The following is a 17,676-nucleotide window of genomic DNA, read 5'->3' as shown; positions in this document are numbered from 1 at the left end:
CTGGTATAATGAGGAGCAGAGTGAAAGGGAAGAAGTGGTTTTATGCAAGTGCCTTACTTAGTCTGCTAAATTGTGCTGCTGTAAGTAACATCCAAGACTGGGTAATTTTTAAAGAATAGAAATTTATTTCTCATGGTTCTGCAGGCTGAGAACTTCAAGATGGAGGCACCAGCATCTGGCAAGGACTATGTCATCCCATGGTGGAAAGCTAGAGGGCGAGAGAGAGAGAGCGCAAGAGATCACACTTGCAGCAACAAGCCCTTTTACAAATGGTGTTAAGCCACTGATGAGGAGAAGCGCTTGTGGCCTCAGTACCTGTGTGGTTACTGGAGATGGGCTCTTTTGGCATGGAAACAATAGGAATGAAACTTAACCAACTTGTGAGCACACATGGGCAGGCTTTAATTGGGGCTCAGCTGAAAGGTGACAGCAATGATTGAGGAGCCAGACTGCTCCCCAGTAAAAGGAAATGTAAGCTTTTTATTGATTTGCTGGAGTGGGATAAAGTCTGGCAATTTCTCACTGGCCAGGGGCATGGTTCCAAAAGATGTTTCTTGCAGAAGACTTGGACCACTGGGCAGTCAGAGTCAACTTGTCCCAGAAACTGCTGAGTTACTCTTGCAGCAGGCACCATCATCCTTGCAAACTTCCTGGCCTTGTGGCTCATGATATCTGGGTTTTATGGTTGAGCTGAAGGACTTTGCTTGGGTTTCTGAGAAAGCACAAGGTACTATAGAAAACACACACCAGTTCAAAACAAAAAGAAAAAGGAAAACACAAACCAGCTCTAACTGGCAACATACAACATTCACCATGTCAACATGCAGAACCGAGTAGAATCTGACCCCGAAGTTAAGTCAGCAAAGGGGACAGACATATGAAAACAGAGATGCCAAACCTTTTCATTCCACTCCAGTCACCCATCAGATGTCATCAGGTCCAAATGTAGAGTCAGCTCTTCAGAAAAAGTTTCCTTGGTGTCCTTGAATACTAACCTGGGTAACCATTATTGTCATAACTCACACATCAGTGGTGTTATTTACAACAATGCTAGTGGGACACTATAATGCCCAGCTGTGTGATCTTCAGAATCAGTGATTTTTTTAAAATATATTTTTTAGTTGTATCCAGACACAATACCTTTATTTTATTCATATATTTTTATGTGGTGCTGAGGATCGAACCCAGGGTCTCTCATATGCAAGGCGAGCGCTGTACCGCTGAGCCACAACCCCAGCCCAGAATCAGTGATTTTTAAGTTGGCTAAGAGCAAGTGAAACTAGGGGGATTATTTTAGGGTTTTCCCTGTAACAATTTCATCTCGTGCTGGTATTCTGCATCTGAGGTTTTATCAGGGTCTCACAACAGGTTTGTTGAAAAGAGCCTCAGGGTAGAAAAGCAATATGACATGGAAAAGGGGTGATAGTTTATTGAATAGGGTTTATTTCGTGGTCCCAGGCTTTTGTCCCCTGTCTCACAATCAGGCTTCACCTTCCAACATCCCACATTGGAGTTCAAGTTTCCAACCAATGAACTTCAGGTAGGGGACTAGAGTTATATTTGAGGCTCATCCTAAACAGCACGTTAGACTCATTTGTCTTTTGTAATTGGTTATTGCTAAACACTCCTCACAAAAATTCAATGGAACATTTGACTTCAGTAAACCACGTAATAACAACATATACCTTTAGATATAAAGGCTTCTTCTTAGGGATCACAAAGATGCTCTTTGTTTGCATTCCTTAAAAAAATGCCACCACCCTGAGGAATGACTGATCAATGGGTACTGAGTTACAACTGGATAAGAGCAAGAAGCTCTAGGGTGACAATAGGGTGACTGTAGATAGCAGTAATGTACTGTGCATTTCCAAAAGCTATAAGAAAGGATTTCTAATGTTTTCACCATAAAGAAATGATAAATGTTTGAGGGGAGCTATCTGTTTAATCTGATTTAAACCTGCAATATACATGTGTATCAAAACATAATATGGTACTCCATTAATGTGTCTAATTCTATGTACCAATTAAAATTTAAAAAATTAAAAATTACCATCACCCACATCAAAGAACCTGGGAAAGCTTATGTTTAGAAGTGGAACAACTGTGACAAGGAATTTGAAATGAGTTACATCTTGAAATCTGAGAGTGATTGGGCAGACATTCAATATTACAGAATCACAAACATTCAAAGTTCAGACAGTCCAAAAATGACTGACACAAAGAAGAAAGCTTCTGTGTGCTGCTTGAAGACCAGGGAACAGTTGTGGACACTAAAGGCTGCCGGTTCCGAGAGGGCCGTGGGAATCGTGGGCCCTGGCGTGGGAATTTGGGGTGGGGTGGCCTGAGAGGTGACCTCCAGTCCTGAAAGCCTGAGGGCAGCTACACATGGGACCTGAAAGTCTAAAATGTGTGTGTGAATGAGATTTTATTGCAATGACAAAGGCACTGCTTTTGAACTGCCTTGTAAATGTGAGGTGTTTGAGGGATCATGGGAAAAGTGGTTTGAGCCTCATTCCCAGTGCATTTCCAGCCTACAAAGTTACCAGACATACATGAAGGACCTTCAGACGCTTTGAGGTCCAGAAGGATCCATGCTAAAGCCAAAGTCATAGGCAGTAGGGGCTGATCCCTGCAGATGGTGTGGAGGTGCACAAGCCTTGGAGTGGAGTGCCCATCTTCTGTGACTTCATGGTTTTCTGTTCCCTGATGGTCTTCTCTACGGGTTGAGTGCCGTCCGTGGGCTGTGTGTGAACTTTGTTGGCATCGCAGCCTAGTGAATAGGAACATCTGGTGTCTGGGAACTTCCAGCAGATATTTCCTCTGCATAAGACTGCCCAGAGACATTGTGAATTCCTGTACCACTCTTCATGTCCCACATAGCACGGGAGATGGGTGTGACCTGCCAAGATGCCAATCAACCTGCAAGACATCCTGAAACAAGACTCTACCCTTGAAACCTTATCTCTGCCTTTGATGTACCCCCTTAAATAAACCCCTGGAGCCATCTTCTTGTGTCTAGCTCCCACACCCTTGTGGACCAAATCTATCTGGGGCTCCGCTTTTGAAAATATATTTCTGACTCTTTGTCTTTTGTTCTTCACTAATTATTGTAGATTTTCATTTCTCAGGTGGCTACACCTTCCTCAGCAGGAAGAAGAACCCCCCAACAAGATCTGTCACCCCATATCTACAGGTAACAGCCATTTCAGCCCCTGTATTCTCCCCACTGAGTAGTGTCTCCAGAGCTGAGCAAGGTCCCCTGCATTTAGGCTCCATGAGACCCTGAAGAGTAGGTACTGTGCTGTAGGATCATGCACTAGTATAGTATAGCATAGCATAATAGAGCAGAGCAGAGCAGAGCATACATAGTACAGTATTATATAACACAGTATATCACATTCTAGCATAGCACAGTATAGTATTACAGTATGGCATAGTATAGTATAATACTGTGTAGTAAAGTACATCATGACATTACAGTATAGCATGGCATACAGTATAGTATAGTGTAGTATATATGGCATAACTCCCATGTTCCAGTATGGTAGAGCATAGTACAGTAGAGTACAGTCCAGCACCATGTGGTATAGTACAGGACGGTATAGCACAATGCAGAATAGTATAGTACTGTGTGGTGTAGTGAGGTGCCTGTACTGCTGGCCAGTTGAAATTGATTCTTCTTGGAGCTTCTGAGGGGAGAAGCCTGACACACACACTTGTTTTAGTATTTGAAGGAACCAAGCCCATTCATTTTCAGTAAAAGCACATAAAAAAAAATTGGGGGGTTTTCTGCTATCAGGCCCAATCCTGTATGATGAGAGTTCTCTTCTCTTAATTAAATCCTACTGCATTTACTCTTCCCTGCCGTGACTGTCTATGGATTTTATTCTTCAAAATTTTGCAATGCAAGAACCCAGAAGAAAGTTGGCAAAGAGAATCTTATCTAAAAACTCCTGTTTCATCTTGGTAGTTTGTATGGGGATTGTAGGAAGAAGTGGTTGGATTTCTCTGTCTGAATCCCTCACATTCACTGTTGCTGGTTGTGTCTGGAGAATATTCTTCTGGAAAGGCATTACTTGTTGTAGAAGCTGAGAGAAGACCCTGACTTGCAATTCAGAGAGTATTGCATACCACAAAACAATTGCATACAAAAAGAAAAGCATAATTCAAAATTTTACAACCAGGGGTCAGAGAGTTTTTGCTCAACTTGATTGGATTAAGAGATGCTTAAGATTTAGAGGCTTCTGGGGGTGTCACTGAAGGTGTTTTCCAGAAATGATTAGCATATGGAACAGTAAATCAAGGGGGAGATTTCCCCTAAATATGGGCAGCACAGTCCCACCTGGTAGGCTAGGGGTCTGGATGGAGTAAAAATGTGGAAGAATGAAGACTCTGATGCAGACACAAGCTCTATTCCTCTTGTGTGGGTGCTTTCATTGCTGCTGTGATCATCTGAGGACACTGGACTCCAGTTCCTTTACTCTCCCAAAGCCGACTCAGGGAGTCTCCAGGGCACCAGTCGCAGACTGGGGCTACATCATTGGTCCTTCTCTCAGAGTGCCAGCTTCTTGAATTGAACAGTTACTGGTTTCTCCAGCTCTCCAGTTTGTAGACAGCCATTGTGGGACTCTCCATCTTGTGATCCTGTAAACTAACCTAATGAATACAATTTAGAATTGTCTGTATCTCCATATCCTGTCAGTTCTGTTCCCCAACATGAACCTGAGGCCTCATGGGGAGTACCTTATGATCAGTTAACATAGGAAGAGAAGACTGGCTTACAGATGGTTCTGCACAATACATAGGTATCACCCCAAAATGGACAGCAGAAGCACTACTTTCCCTCTCTGGGACATCTCTGAAGGACAATAATGAAGGGAAATCTCCACAGTGGGCAGAACCTTGGGTAGCACACCTGGTTGTGCATTTTGCTTGGGAAGAAAATGGACAGATGTGCAATCATACACCAATTCATAGACCGTAGCCAGTGGCTTGGCTGTATGTTCAGGGACCTGGAAAGAACAGGATTGGAAAATTGATGACAAAGACATTTGTGGAAGAGGTATGTGAAAATATTTGTGTCCCATGTAAATGCTCACCAAAGGGTTGACCTCTGTGGAGGAGGATTCTAATCAAGAGGATGGGATGACCCAGCCTGTGGATAGTAGTCAACCTCTTGCCCCAGCCACCCTGCTTCTCACCGCAAGAATAAGTTGCTATGAGGACATGTGAAACTGTGGTCTAAAATAGAAAGCTATTTTAAAAAATGCAACTGAAGTTATCTTTAAAAATTATTTCAAGGGCTGGGGTTGTGGTTCAGTGGCAGAGTGCTTGCTTGCATGCATGAGATACTGGGTTTGATCCTCAGCACCATATTGAAAAAAAAAAAGGTATTGTGTTCATCTACAACTGAAAAAAAAGGCAGTTAGTAACTGTTTAAAAAAAGATTTCAAATAAAAAATGATTTCAGTGCTTGTGTTATAGAATATTCTAGAAGATAATCTATCAATGGCCTTGTACTCAGTGCAGTTTTTGCATTCATTTAACAAAGCAATTCTGTTCACATCCTTTTAAGGCAATGTGCAAAATTTAACAGCTGATAATGAAAAGGGGCTCTGGGGACCATTATTCCTGTCCACAGTGCATTTGTCGCTGGTGCTTATTGACTTCGCCTTTGAAACTAAGCAAGACACAAAACATGTCCTTTCATGTTGGAACCAGGAGATTTGTTAGACTTAGATGGGACAAATGAAGAGGAAATAGGAAGGCCTTGCACTTGAAGGCTTGATCTTGAATTATCATTGGTGCATTAGGATGTTATTTTCCCTGTTGAGTGTCAGGGCAGCAGAAGAAGGAAACTGCCTCTCAGAGTACAGTACAACCTCTGAAAGAGGTTGAAGGAACAGAAGCAGATTGAGGTTGGTGTTACCCAGCTCTGACTTCACTGGGTTCATTGTTCTGTTGATTTCTCCCTCCCCTCCCCTCCCCTCCCCTACTTTCTCCTCTTAGACACTAGGGAATTGAACCCAGAGGCACTTTACCACTGAACTACATTGTCAGCCCTTTTCATTTTGAGATGGGGTCTTGCTAAGTTGCTGGACTCAAACTTGTGATCCTCCTGCCTCAGCCTCCCAAGTGGCTGGGATTATAGGCATGTGCCACAGTGCCTGGTTCTGTTGTATTTTTTAACTTATTGTCTTCCCATGAAAGAGGACATTCTGGTGGGCACACACTTGGGTGGCAGACCCTCAACCCATAGTTCCTAATGAATATACACATGAAAAACTCTACAAAGAACCCCTGGGATAGAGCTGTGCTTGCCCTGTAGAGTACTTGGTCTTCGATGCCAAGCCCAGCCACTACCTTGTGACTGGTTGGGTATCATGGTTGATTCTCAAGCCTTTGTGAATTCAGCGCTCCATCCAGGATGGGACCTAGCATTGTTTTTCCCATTTGGGGAAGACTATTCTTGTTTAAAAGAGAGAGTGAATTCTTATGTGTTAGAGGTCATGGCATGTATCTTTTTCACAGGAAAAGCAGAAAAAACAAGAACAAGCTATCTATAGCAGGAATGAGAGGGATGGAAGATTCAGGCAGGCAGAGTTTATTCAGGACATACATTGTGCCAGGTTCAGAGCTAAGACTTTCCATATGCATTATTTGAATTTACCTCTGCCTCCTCCCATCCCCAAAGACTAAAAGGTAGTTATTATTATGCCCATTTCAAATACAGAAAACCCAAATCACAGTGACACTGACTGTCTCACTCTAAGGCAAATTATGTGTCTTGACTTCTCTGGTCTAGAGTAATTTATGCTGAGTCAGGAGTGCTAGGTACTGGGAGACACAGTCTTCCCACAGGTGTGGGTGTCATCAAAGATACATCACAGTTTTCAACTTGGAAAAAGCAAAAACTCATGAAAGAATTTTCATATCTAGGCAAAGTGTTTTATATACATTACCTGACAGCTCCCCCCTCCCCCAGGAGTCAGTGTGAGGGAGTTGCAAATATCATCTCCATTTTATAGGTGGTGAAATTAAGGTTGAAGATTCAACACAACCAAGATAATCTGGAAAGGTTGGAGGGCTCCCACTCTGATTTCAAAACTTACTAAGAGCTATAATAATCAGAACAGTGTGGTATAGGTTTAAAGACAAAGAGACCCATGGAATAGAGAGCCCAAAAATAACCCCCCACATGCGTGGATTTCAACAAGGGTGTAAAGATCATTCAGTGGGGAAGGACAGTCTTTTCAAGTGGTGCTGGGAAAACTGGATATGTGCATGCCAAAGAGTGAAGTAGTACCCTTACCTAACATCACATATAAAAATTAATTCAATGAATATAATAAAATCATGTTATATGCATATATGAATGTGCCATAAAGAGATTTCACCATTATGTATATGTAGAAAGCACCAATCAAAAATAAATAAATGAGTTAAAGGAAGATCATAGAGTAGAAGAAGGAGAATAGAGGGAGAGAGGAGGGGAAGGAAAGTTGGGGGGATTGTAGATTACAATCAAATTCTACACATGTAGGATTTTGTCAAAATGAACCCTACTACTATGTATAACTATAATGCTCTAATTTAAAAAGTTAATTCAAAAAGATCCAAGACTTAAACATAAGAACTAGTACCAGGAACCTCTTAAAAGAAAACAGAACAGAAGCTTCATGACAACTGGGTCTGGTGCCAGTTTCTTGAATGTTCCACCAAAGGTACAGACAATAAGAGAAAAATAGATAAACCAGACTTCACAGAAATTAAAAAACTTGTGCGCATTGAAAGGCTCTACCAACAGGGTAAAAAAGCAACCCACAGAAGGGGAGAAAATATTTGCAAATTGTGTATCTGGTAAGGGATTAAAATATAGCGTTTACAGAGAACTGAAACTCCACAATAAAAACACGAATTCCAAAATGAGCAAGAACGCATATAGATGTTTTTCCAGAGAAGATTTAGGGTCAGTAAGCACATAAAAAGAGGCTCAACATCACTCATTATCAATGAAATGCAAATCAAAACTACAGTCCCATACCCATTGGGATTGCTGTTATCAAAATAAGTAATAAGAGCTGGTGAGCATGCAGAGAAATGAGAATCCTTGTGCACCATTGGTGAGAATGTAAGGCAGCACAGTAGCTATGGAGAGCAGTGTAGTGGATCCTCAAAAATTTTACCATGTGGTCCAGCAATTCCATTTTGGGGCATATACCAATAAATAAATAAATAAATAAATAAAATTAAATAAAAAAGCAGACATTAGGGCACCCATATTCCTAGCAGCATTATTTACAATAGCTAAAACATAGAAGCAACTCAAGTGTCCACCAACAAAGCAATGGATAAGCAAAATCTGATATATATGCATATTAGAATATTATTCAGGTTTGAAAAAGAAGGAATTCTGACACATGCTACAATGTAGATGAATCTTGAACACCTTCTGCTAAGTGAAATAAACCAATAACAGAAAGACAAATGCTACATGAGTCCACTTACCTGAGGTATTTAGAGCAATCAAATTCATAGAGACAGGAAGTGTTGCCAGGGGCTGGAGGGAATAAGGGGTTACTTGAATATATAGTTACCATTTTTCAAGGTAGAGAAAGTTCTGGAGATGGACAGTGATGGTGGTTGTACAATGAAGTGAATGTAATTCATGCAGCTGAACTGGACTCTTAAAAATGGGCAACATGGTAACTTTCATGCAATGTGTATTTTACCAAAATGAGAATAACTGGGGCAAAACCCAGACACTACACAGTTTGCTCTAGATCATGCCTCTAGGTATGATGGAGCTAGGTAGCAGTGAGAATGGCATATTTCAGATTCCAAAGCTCTCCAGTAAACACCTCCCAGTCTCTGTCTGTAACTGAGCCTGATCACATGTGAACATTATTGAATATTTTTACAGTGAGGTCTCCGTGTAGTGTGGTGTGTGTGTGTGTGTGTGTGTGTGTGTGTGTGTGTGAATTAGCTACCACAGATCTGGGTTTTGCTACATGCAGAGGGAGAGCAGGAGTCTGGAGCAGCTGCAGACAGAAGCCCTAGGGTGACAAGTGCCATGGGCCTGGGCTCAGCACTCTCCTGTGTGCACCTCTCCCCTGGGACACTTGATCATCACAGTGGGGAGGGCGAGGGGACATCCTTACCACCACAGGCTCCTATCTGCTGCCCAAACTGTGGTGTCCCTGCTCCCACTGCAGAACAAATGAGAAAGATATTAGGCTCTTGCTGGGAAAATTAAACAAATGAGTTAGAATAAATCCCTCAGGATGCCTGGAAAATTCCACTGTCTAATTAGAAATCTTAAGGATGCTAATAAAGCAGACATGAAGTTCATGAATGTAGTGAAATCTCTTTTGATCTCTATTTAAGGCCTTCACTTTTCAGATATTGATGCTGGTTGGGCACAAGTAGCTTATAAATATTAACAGCTAACATCTACAAACTGTGTGTCAGGCACAGTGAGAAGCCCGTTCTTTGAACTTCTCCTCATCTCCCCTCATCCTCATGCAGTGATGTAGATGACTGAGCCTTCTTTGGTTCTACTTTTCCTTGGATACCATGATGTTCTGGAATAAATTAACCTTTTCTTTGGCTTAAGCCAGTTCTAATGGTGTTCTGTTGTTTTCAACCCAGAGCTCACCGCTGAGAGGTGGTCACACCCATTTGACAGATGGTGAAACTGATTTTCAGAAAAGTTAAAGGATATGCCCAAAGCTAGCAAATGGCTACACCAGGATTTGACTCCAGGTCTGTTTGAAACCAAGGTCTGTCATCTCTGTCATTTTGCCTCCTGAGCACTAGCTATCCCCGATAGGTGGAGGTGAAGGAGGTGGTCAGGTAGGCAGATGTTGCCATTGCCCTAAATGGAAGAGAAAGGTCCTTGGCAGGGACTTGAGGGTGGTAACTGGATAGAACTGCACAGAGAGGGCTAGCCAGGGAGTGCAGCTGCATGAGGGCGATTGAGTGTCAAGGGGATTGAGGAAGCGGGAAGAGCCAGGGGTGTTGGGGAGACAGGATGGAAAGGGCTTTGTGCTGGTTGAGCCCTGGGGGAGGCAGGGACCTGAGGAGGCAAGGGGGCACTCAGGGTTTGACCTTGGGTACCTGGGAATAATAGACCAGGAATCCAGGCTGGGGCAAGGCATAGGCCCTTCTGGGACATGTGAGATCTAGGTGACCCTGACATTTTGAAGTTGCCCATGAAATTTTGGAGCTTAGCAAAATCTCATCTGGACTGGAGATGAGAATTTTAGAGTTCTGAGAACTGAAACAATGTGGGAAAATATGAGATGAGCTGGGTTGAAAAGAAGATCAGAGAGCCTGGGTAGGACACACATTTGATTCTAGAGTGGAGACGGCCATGCAGGACTGGAGCAGCAGAAGGATTCAGGAAGAGGCCTTGGTTCATGATGGAGGTGGGGAGGGGTGCCATGTCTGTGTTACCAGTGTTGTGCCCTTTCTCCTGCCATTTGCCTTTCCAGCAGTCACCGCCTCCTGCAGTGCTCATTCGCCCTGCATGGCTTCCTCTTCCAGTGGGTATTCTAAGCTCCACTCTCAGGGGCTGCCAGGTGGCCTACCTGTTGATCTCCCCTCAGAGATTCAGATCAGTTACTCCACTGCTCCTTCATTCTTGACCCAGGCCTGGCCCAGCTCCAAATGGAGACACCCCCAGATTTGTTTAAAAAACAACAACAAAAACAAACAAACAAACAAATACAACAACAACAACAACAAAAACAGAGGACAAAAGTGGTAGATCCTGAAGGCAATTATAATACAGAATGGCAAAACCAGGAGCAAGAACATTTCGGGAGGAGATGAAAAGATAGTTATCTGTTGCTGTGAAGCTCTGCACAGTAGTAGAGATGTCATTAATGTAACTTATGGGAAATCCAGGCACACATGTAGACATTTTTATTTATAAGAACTTGGGAGGGAGGTTCACAAAAATTACTGGGCCTATTTCCGAGAAAGTACTTAGAAGTGTAATTATTTGTGTGTCTGCAGCTCTAGTGATATTTGTGAACTCTAGGTAGCAGATAATATATTTAAGACAACTATTTGTTTAACCTACAACAACAGCAATGATATTAGCAAGCCTTTGTTGCCACTTCTATGTTGCTGGTACTGTTCTGAGAGCACTTGGATCTATGAAAAAGATTGATTGATATTCTCTCCTTTTAAACTTGAGGAAACAGGAGCACAGAGAGGGTAAGTAAAGAAAGCATCCAGGGTTATATGGTAGATAAGTGGCTGAGCAGGAACACAAACACAAGCCCAGCACATGGCACGTGGTAGGTGCTTAATCAAATGTTTGTTGAATGAATGGCTGGCTGAACAAACAAACCTCAGTGTCTGTGCCTCTCCTTCTGAACCCTCATTCTTCTAAGCCTCAGTTCAAAGATTGCTCCCTCTGTGACCACCTCACCTTCTGCCCCAGCTAGCTAGAATGCCTTAGCTAGAATGCCTGTTGTACTTTCAGTGAGCAGTGTGCTCATTTCACCTGGGAGTAAGGATGGCAATCTCTTTGCATCCTTTTTTTGTGCTTTTGGTTAGTAGGTGCTAATAAATATTGTTGACTTAAACTAAGTTGAAGTTGTAATAAGAACCAAGATGTTTACTGGAAGAAATTAGAACTGCCAGAATCCAAAGACATCAGATATGGGGCCAAAGAAGTAAGGGTTCCTGAAGTCTGATGAGCAGCAGAGAAGAACAGAGACCTGGGTCAGAGAGGTTAGATGTTGGTTGAAAGTTTGTAAGTGGTTTGTCTCCCGTGGTTCCAAGTTCTTTACAAATATGAATTCATTCTTTAGTCCTCATTAAAACTCTAAGAGGTAAGTGCTCTGTCATCAGCATTATCACATGGTTCCCATTTTACAGAGACAAAGCTGATGTGCAGAGATTGAGTGACAAGTCCACACAGCATTAAGTGGCAGAACTGCGCAGGGGAGCTCAGGGAACTCATTCTGGCTTTGGAGTCCCTGCACATAATCGCAATACTTTACACACTTTACACAGAGTCTATCTCTCAAATTTGTGTTTTCCTTTTTATTGTAGCTGATAATGAAATGTGAACTTGAAGCTTTTGAGGTCTCATTAGCTCCACAGAGAGTAGTCATCTGTGAACCAGTTTTAAGGATCAGATGGTACAGGGAGAGGGCAAGATGACCCACTGGTGTTCCTGGACTCCTAGACTCCGTAGTGCACTGTGGGCATGTGTAAAGACTCCGGCCCCTGAGTTTGGTGTCCTTTCTGGGCATTGGGCATCATGAGTTCTCAGAAAGCAGAGGATGGGCTCTGTCACTGACCCTGCCAGGGACTTGAAGAGACAAGGAGTCAAAGAAGATAGGGAAATGGGCCGGAAGCAAGGAGCAGCTGAGCATAGACACACAATATGATAGGAAAACTGGAGAGAAAGCCTGCATTTCAAAGGTCTTCAGAATATTTCAGAGTTGAGCTAAAGAGATTTTAAAATCTGACCATTTAGTTTGATCAGCATTTGGTTGAATAGTATCCTTTTCCCTAATCCTTTCTGGAATTCTTGAGGTCAAACCAGGGCATGAAGGAGCCATGGCAACAGGAAGTCCACACATCTGGGCTCTCAGGCAAGAGTCACACATCTCGGGCATGCCCCCACAAGACGAAGTATGTTTTTAGCAATCAGTGCACTTGCCAAAACACACAGGGATCTTTATCCAAAGCACAGAGAGGCTGTGATGTTGGGAGGGGCTCAGCCCCCAACCATGGGGGTGGGGACCCTTTGTGCCTTTGCTTCCTGCTGAGACTCCCTGCTGCCACCATCTTTGCCACCAGATGGACCCAACAGTTCTGTAATGGTGAGCAAATTGAACTTATTTAATCCTCATTTAAAAAAATCTTTAAAACAGCAATAATTGTAATGCCTCCCCTCCCTGAGTTGGGAAAATTAAGAGAGACTGCACAGTGTGCTTCTCACCAGTACAGGTGGTGACAACAATGATATCGTAAACAAAAATCATGGGGTCCTGGTGCTCACTGTATGAGAAGCCTGAAAACCGGAGAAACAAAATTCAACAGGCTTTGGTGTCTGAACTTCACAATTTAGTGGTTAACTGTGTATTCTTAGATTTGAGCCAGCGTCTCCTAATGTTAGTTGCTGTCACATGTGGAAGAGAACAGAAACAATTTGAGTTTGCTGAAATCCTTGGATATCCTCAGCACAATCCTCCGAGTAGGAGACCTAGGCTGAATAAGGGTTGGACTTGGTGTTTAAGCCAATGACAGACAAGGGAAGAGTTCATAGCTAGAAGGCAGAGACTGCATCTGGGGAACTCAGATTTTTCCAGCACCAAGCACAGCCCTGAGTATACAAGAGACCCTCAATAAATATTTGCTGTTGATACAGCGAGGTTGAGCATCCCTGGTTGCAAAAGACAGTCTCCCACAATTTAATTTTCTTGGCTTTTTATTTTTAACTCTCAATATGTTCTATATCTCAAACCATACTGCTTTTCTAATTTAGCAGACTTTTTTTTTTCTGATTTTGAATAGAGTCTAGGCCTAAGAGAGGAAAAGAAATATAGTTGAGAAGAGGAGGTGTAATTCCTATAGGACTTTAGGCCCATTAAACTGTTGGTGTACTAATAGAGATTTGCTTCTTTCGCATTGGAGCCACACCTTCTCTAGTGACCTGAGCCTTACTGAATTTTTGCTCAGGGAAGTTACTAATCAGCCAGGTGTGTGTGTGTGTATGTGTGTGCAGGGAGGGTGTGTGTGTGTGTGAGTGTACATACACACACACACACACACACACACACCTTGCTTCACAGAGAATAGGTTGTCTTAACCTGCCATCTGCTGGCCAGCCTGATAGTTACATGTCTGTTATGTTTATACTAATGCACATAGACAGTGCCACGATGGTTTTTAATGTCAAAATAATTTCCTGCTTTCATGTCCAGTCATTCCCTTCCCTAGATCCTGAAGACTGGAAAGACTTGCTTTCTCCTTGTATCCTGCTACAGGGAACATCTTTGCACTCCCTCCCCCCTTTTTTTCCCATTTCGTTACTTGTTATTCAGTTTTCAACTCATTTCCCGGCCAACATCCAGCTGTGCCACTTCTCTCTGCTGGTTACCACCCTCCAGAACAGAGCACAGTATTTCAATGATCTAAGATCTAAATATAACACTCCCTCCAGACCCTAGAGCCAACTTGGTTTCTCGCCAGTGATTAGACTCCTTCAGGGAAGGCATTTACAGAAAAGCTTCCTGGAATCTATTGCTGTTTCCCACATTCTTGGAGTGGTGGCTAAGTCCTTGTTTGAAAGGGACCCTAGCAGAGCCTTTGAGGATGGTAGAGGGGTCACATCCATGTGTAGGGAGGTAGGTCTATTGATTTCATATGCAGCCACATGGATGCTTGTAACCAATATCCCCATCTTTACCAATCATTTAGTGGGACAAATTCACATAATCATTTAAAAAGAGAAGGAGAAGTATGAGATCCATCCAAGTACTAATCTTTATTTATTAAAAAAAGATCAATTATCAATGAAAAGAATAAATCCAGCTCCATTAGGGTAGCTACATTTCCATATACATTATTTGAATTTACCTCTGCATTATTTGAATTTACACACACATGCACACACAGGAGTCAGTGTGAGAGAGTTGAAAGTATCATCTCCATCTTACAGGTGGTGAAATTAAGTAAGATTGAAGATACAACACAACCAAGACAAGATACCCCATTTTTCCTGTCACTCTCTTAAGATTTATGTACACTAGTATCCAAATCATACCAAAACTTTAAAACAAAAACAAAAACAGTCATGATTATCACTAAGAAGCACCACCTATGGACTGTTTGTGCGGGGCATAGGACAGATTGACAGCAGGGTCAGTTCCACAGTCCACAGCTTTACTGGGAAGAACACTGGGTGAATCCATGTGCTCAAGTGCTGGGGCTTGAGGTTGGGTGGCTGAGGAGGAGGGGAGGAGGTAGGAGTTATCAAGCGATCTCATTCTAGTCTTTTAATCTTAAAATTAATTACAATTTCTCTTCTACAGCCCTCACTTTTTAAAAAGACCACAATCTGCAGTGGCAGCACGTGGCTGTCTTCCTGGCTCCAGGGGATTCTGTGTCCATGGTAGTCAGATTCTCTGGAGAACTCTTATTGCTAGGAAATACTTCAATCCTCATATCTAACAGGAGTGGGGCCACTCAGAACCTGGGGTCCTTTGAGATCCTGACAATTTAGCTTCTGATTGAATATGGATTGAGCTCAGTTTTGAGAAAACTGGCTCCAGGAATTTTTGGTTCTCAGATTTCCATTTTCCCGGAATCAGAGGACCTTGCAGCTGCTCTGAAGCTGAGCTGGCTGAAGGGCCAAACGGGCCAAGTTAGGTAAGGAGGACGCTGATTACGAAGTCATTTGTCACCCGCAGACGGGTAATGTAAACGTTCCTTCATCAGCATGCTGGCCACATAACTCTGCCGGTGCAGAAGTTATGAGCTTTTTATTGGTGCTTCAGGGTGACATTCGGAACGGCCGTGGGGCTTACTCATTTCTGGTTATCAGCAAGCTGTAATGATTTAAACTGCCAGTGGACGATTAGAGATAAACTTGGGCTAGCTTCAGACTGAGTGGCGCCTGTGACATATTTCATGTGTTGTGGATTTTCTTTCTTTTTTTTTTTTAATTGTAGGATGATACATTATTTTTTGACCTGGGAATATTTATAAAGGGTACAGACTGAAAAAAAAATCCCCAAACCTAAGGGTGTGAGAATCCTACAGACATACAGCTCTTTTCTTCTCTCTACTAAGGGAAGACATGGCAAAAAATGCAAGATGGACAGTTTAGTGTTTGAGGGGACATGTATCCTGGAAGAACAGAGCAAGAAGGGCTTTCTTACTATCATCAATTTCTCAGATATGTCATGGGGGCATCCTCAAAAATCTGTGGATCATTAGAATGTTTAGAATGAAGGTAAAGAACTCCAAAATCTAGTCTATAGAATTCCCCCATTTTATTTCAATTGTCAGCTCTATCACTTGAACACCTACAATTTAATTTGTTGTTGTGAGGAGAGAGAGAGCTTCTGTTCTCCATAGGTTAAATGTGTGCCTGGGGTGACCACAAAGGGGAGGAGGGCTGCCTTCAAGTAGGACTTGGAAGTCAGGTTACTGACCAGATCTGTGGGAACTTAAATTTTTTGATGCCATTTACAGTACCATTTAGAATTCTGTGGATAGTCAACATCCCTTTCTCTTTGAACTCCCCAAAGAATTTGTCTGAAAATCTCTGTTCTTTTCCCTACCAGATGCCAGGTACAGTGTCTGAGTGGCCCCCATTGAGTGCAGACTTTTTCCAGCCATCAGCATGTCTGGGAGGGATGGGGAAAATCTACCTATTCACACTTCCTTTCAACAGCACCAGACATTTTCCTGATGGTATTTCTGCTTTTTGGTGACTTACTTGAAAACTAGATTCCATGGCAGTCTTTCAAGCATTATAGAAGATTTTGGTACTTGGATACTTTGGGGTTCCACCATTTTATTCAAGATGACAGGAAGAACCACCAACTAAGGCATAGATTGACATTGTCTAATGGTACTTCAGATGTGAGCAGAATTATTTAACTCGTTCAAAAATGGATGTAGGACAAACAGGTGAACACATAATGCCAATTGTTAGGTTGAAAGATTCAGGAAATGTGTTTTGTGAAAACCAGCAGATTAAAAAGTGGAAACAATGTACCCTACTTTGCTGGAACACAACTGTGCATCATCCCACCAGCCAGGGACAAGAGCTGCTTGGGACATGGCCACCTGCTGGGCCCAGAGTCCTTTTGTCACCCTTGAAGCACAGGTAACACAGTCATGCAGGTAGATGTGGGGACAGATGGCTGAGCTGCTTTTTACCTCTGCAGTTTTAGCTAAATTGTGGAGGCTGAGATATGCAAAGAAACATCTTTGGGAAATAACACCCAGGAGGTGCAATAAAACACTTCTGGGGCTATGTGTATTCTATTTATTTAGCAGTTTGCTAGGTGAAAAGCACATCAGAGTAAACCACTTTTCTTCTAGACTTTTATCTTGCTCAATTTTTTACTATCTTTGGGTTTTAGAACATACCGATCTTATTCCTTGAACACAATTTAGGTGATAGGTGGAGATCTTCCCAGAAAACAATGATTCTTATGAATTGATTTCTGATCACTGCTGCTACCAGATTTGCCATTGCTATCATCCAGAACCCCTTCCTAGAAAGGACTCTGTCATATAACTTGGCATGCCACTCTGCAAAACAATGGCAGGTGTTGGCAGCAATGGCCAGAGTAGCCCTACCAGGTGACACTGACTGGAGGGAGGAGTGCTGTCCACTCAATGGGTGACAGGACTGGCCTAGGGCCCAGGGCTCACGTTGGGTTCTGATCCTTCCTTTCTTACAGCCCACCTGGTTCAATCTTCTCAGTTTAGCAACTGCTCGCATTTCTGATTTCTCTTCAAGAAATTATGGCCTAAGTGATTTCTAAGAAGACAAGAAGACTGGTGAGGGGACTGGAATCACCACCTTTTTGTTTGTTTTCTCCTCTTTCCAAGTTCCTGGGATGAGGTGTGGGGGAAGGGACTAGGAATGGAAGAGAGAGAGGGAGTTAGTTAACCAGGAAAGTT

The sequence above is a fragment of the Marmota marmota genome, unplaced genomic scaffold (genome assembly GCF_001458135.2).
Source record: "Marmota marmota marmota unplaced genomic scaffold, marMar, whole genome shotgun sequence".
NCBI classification, from domain to species: Eukaryota; Metazoa; Chordata; class Mammalia; order Rodentia; family Sciuridae; genus Marmota; species Marmota marmota.
This window is presented reverse-complemented; position numbering follows the sequence as displayed.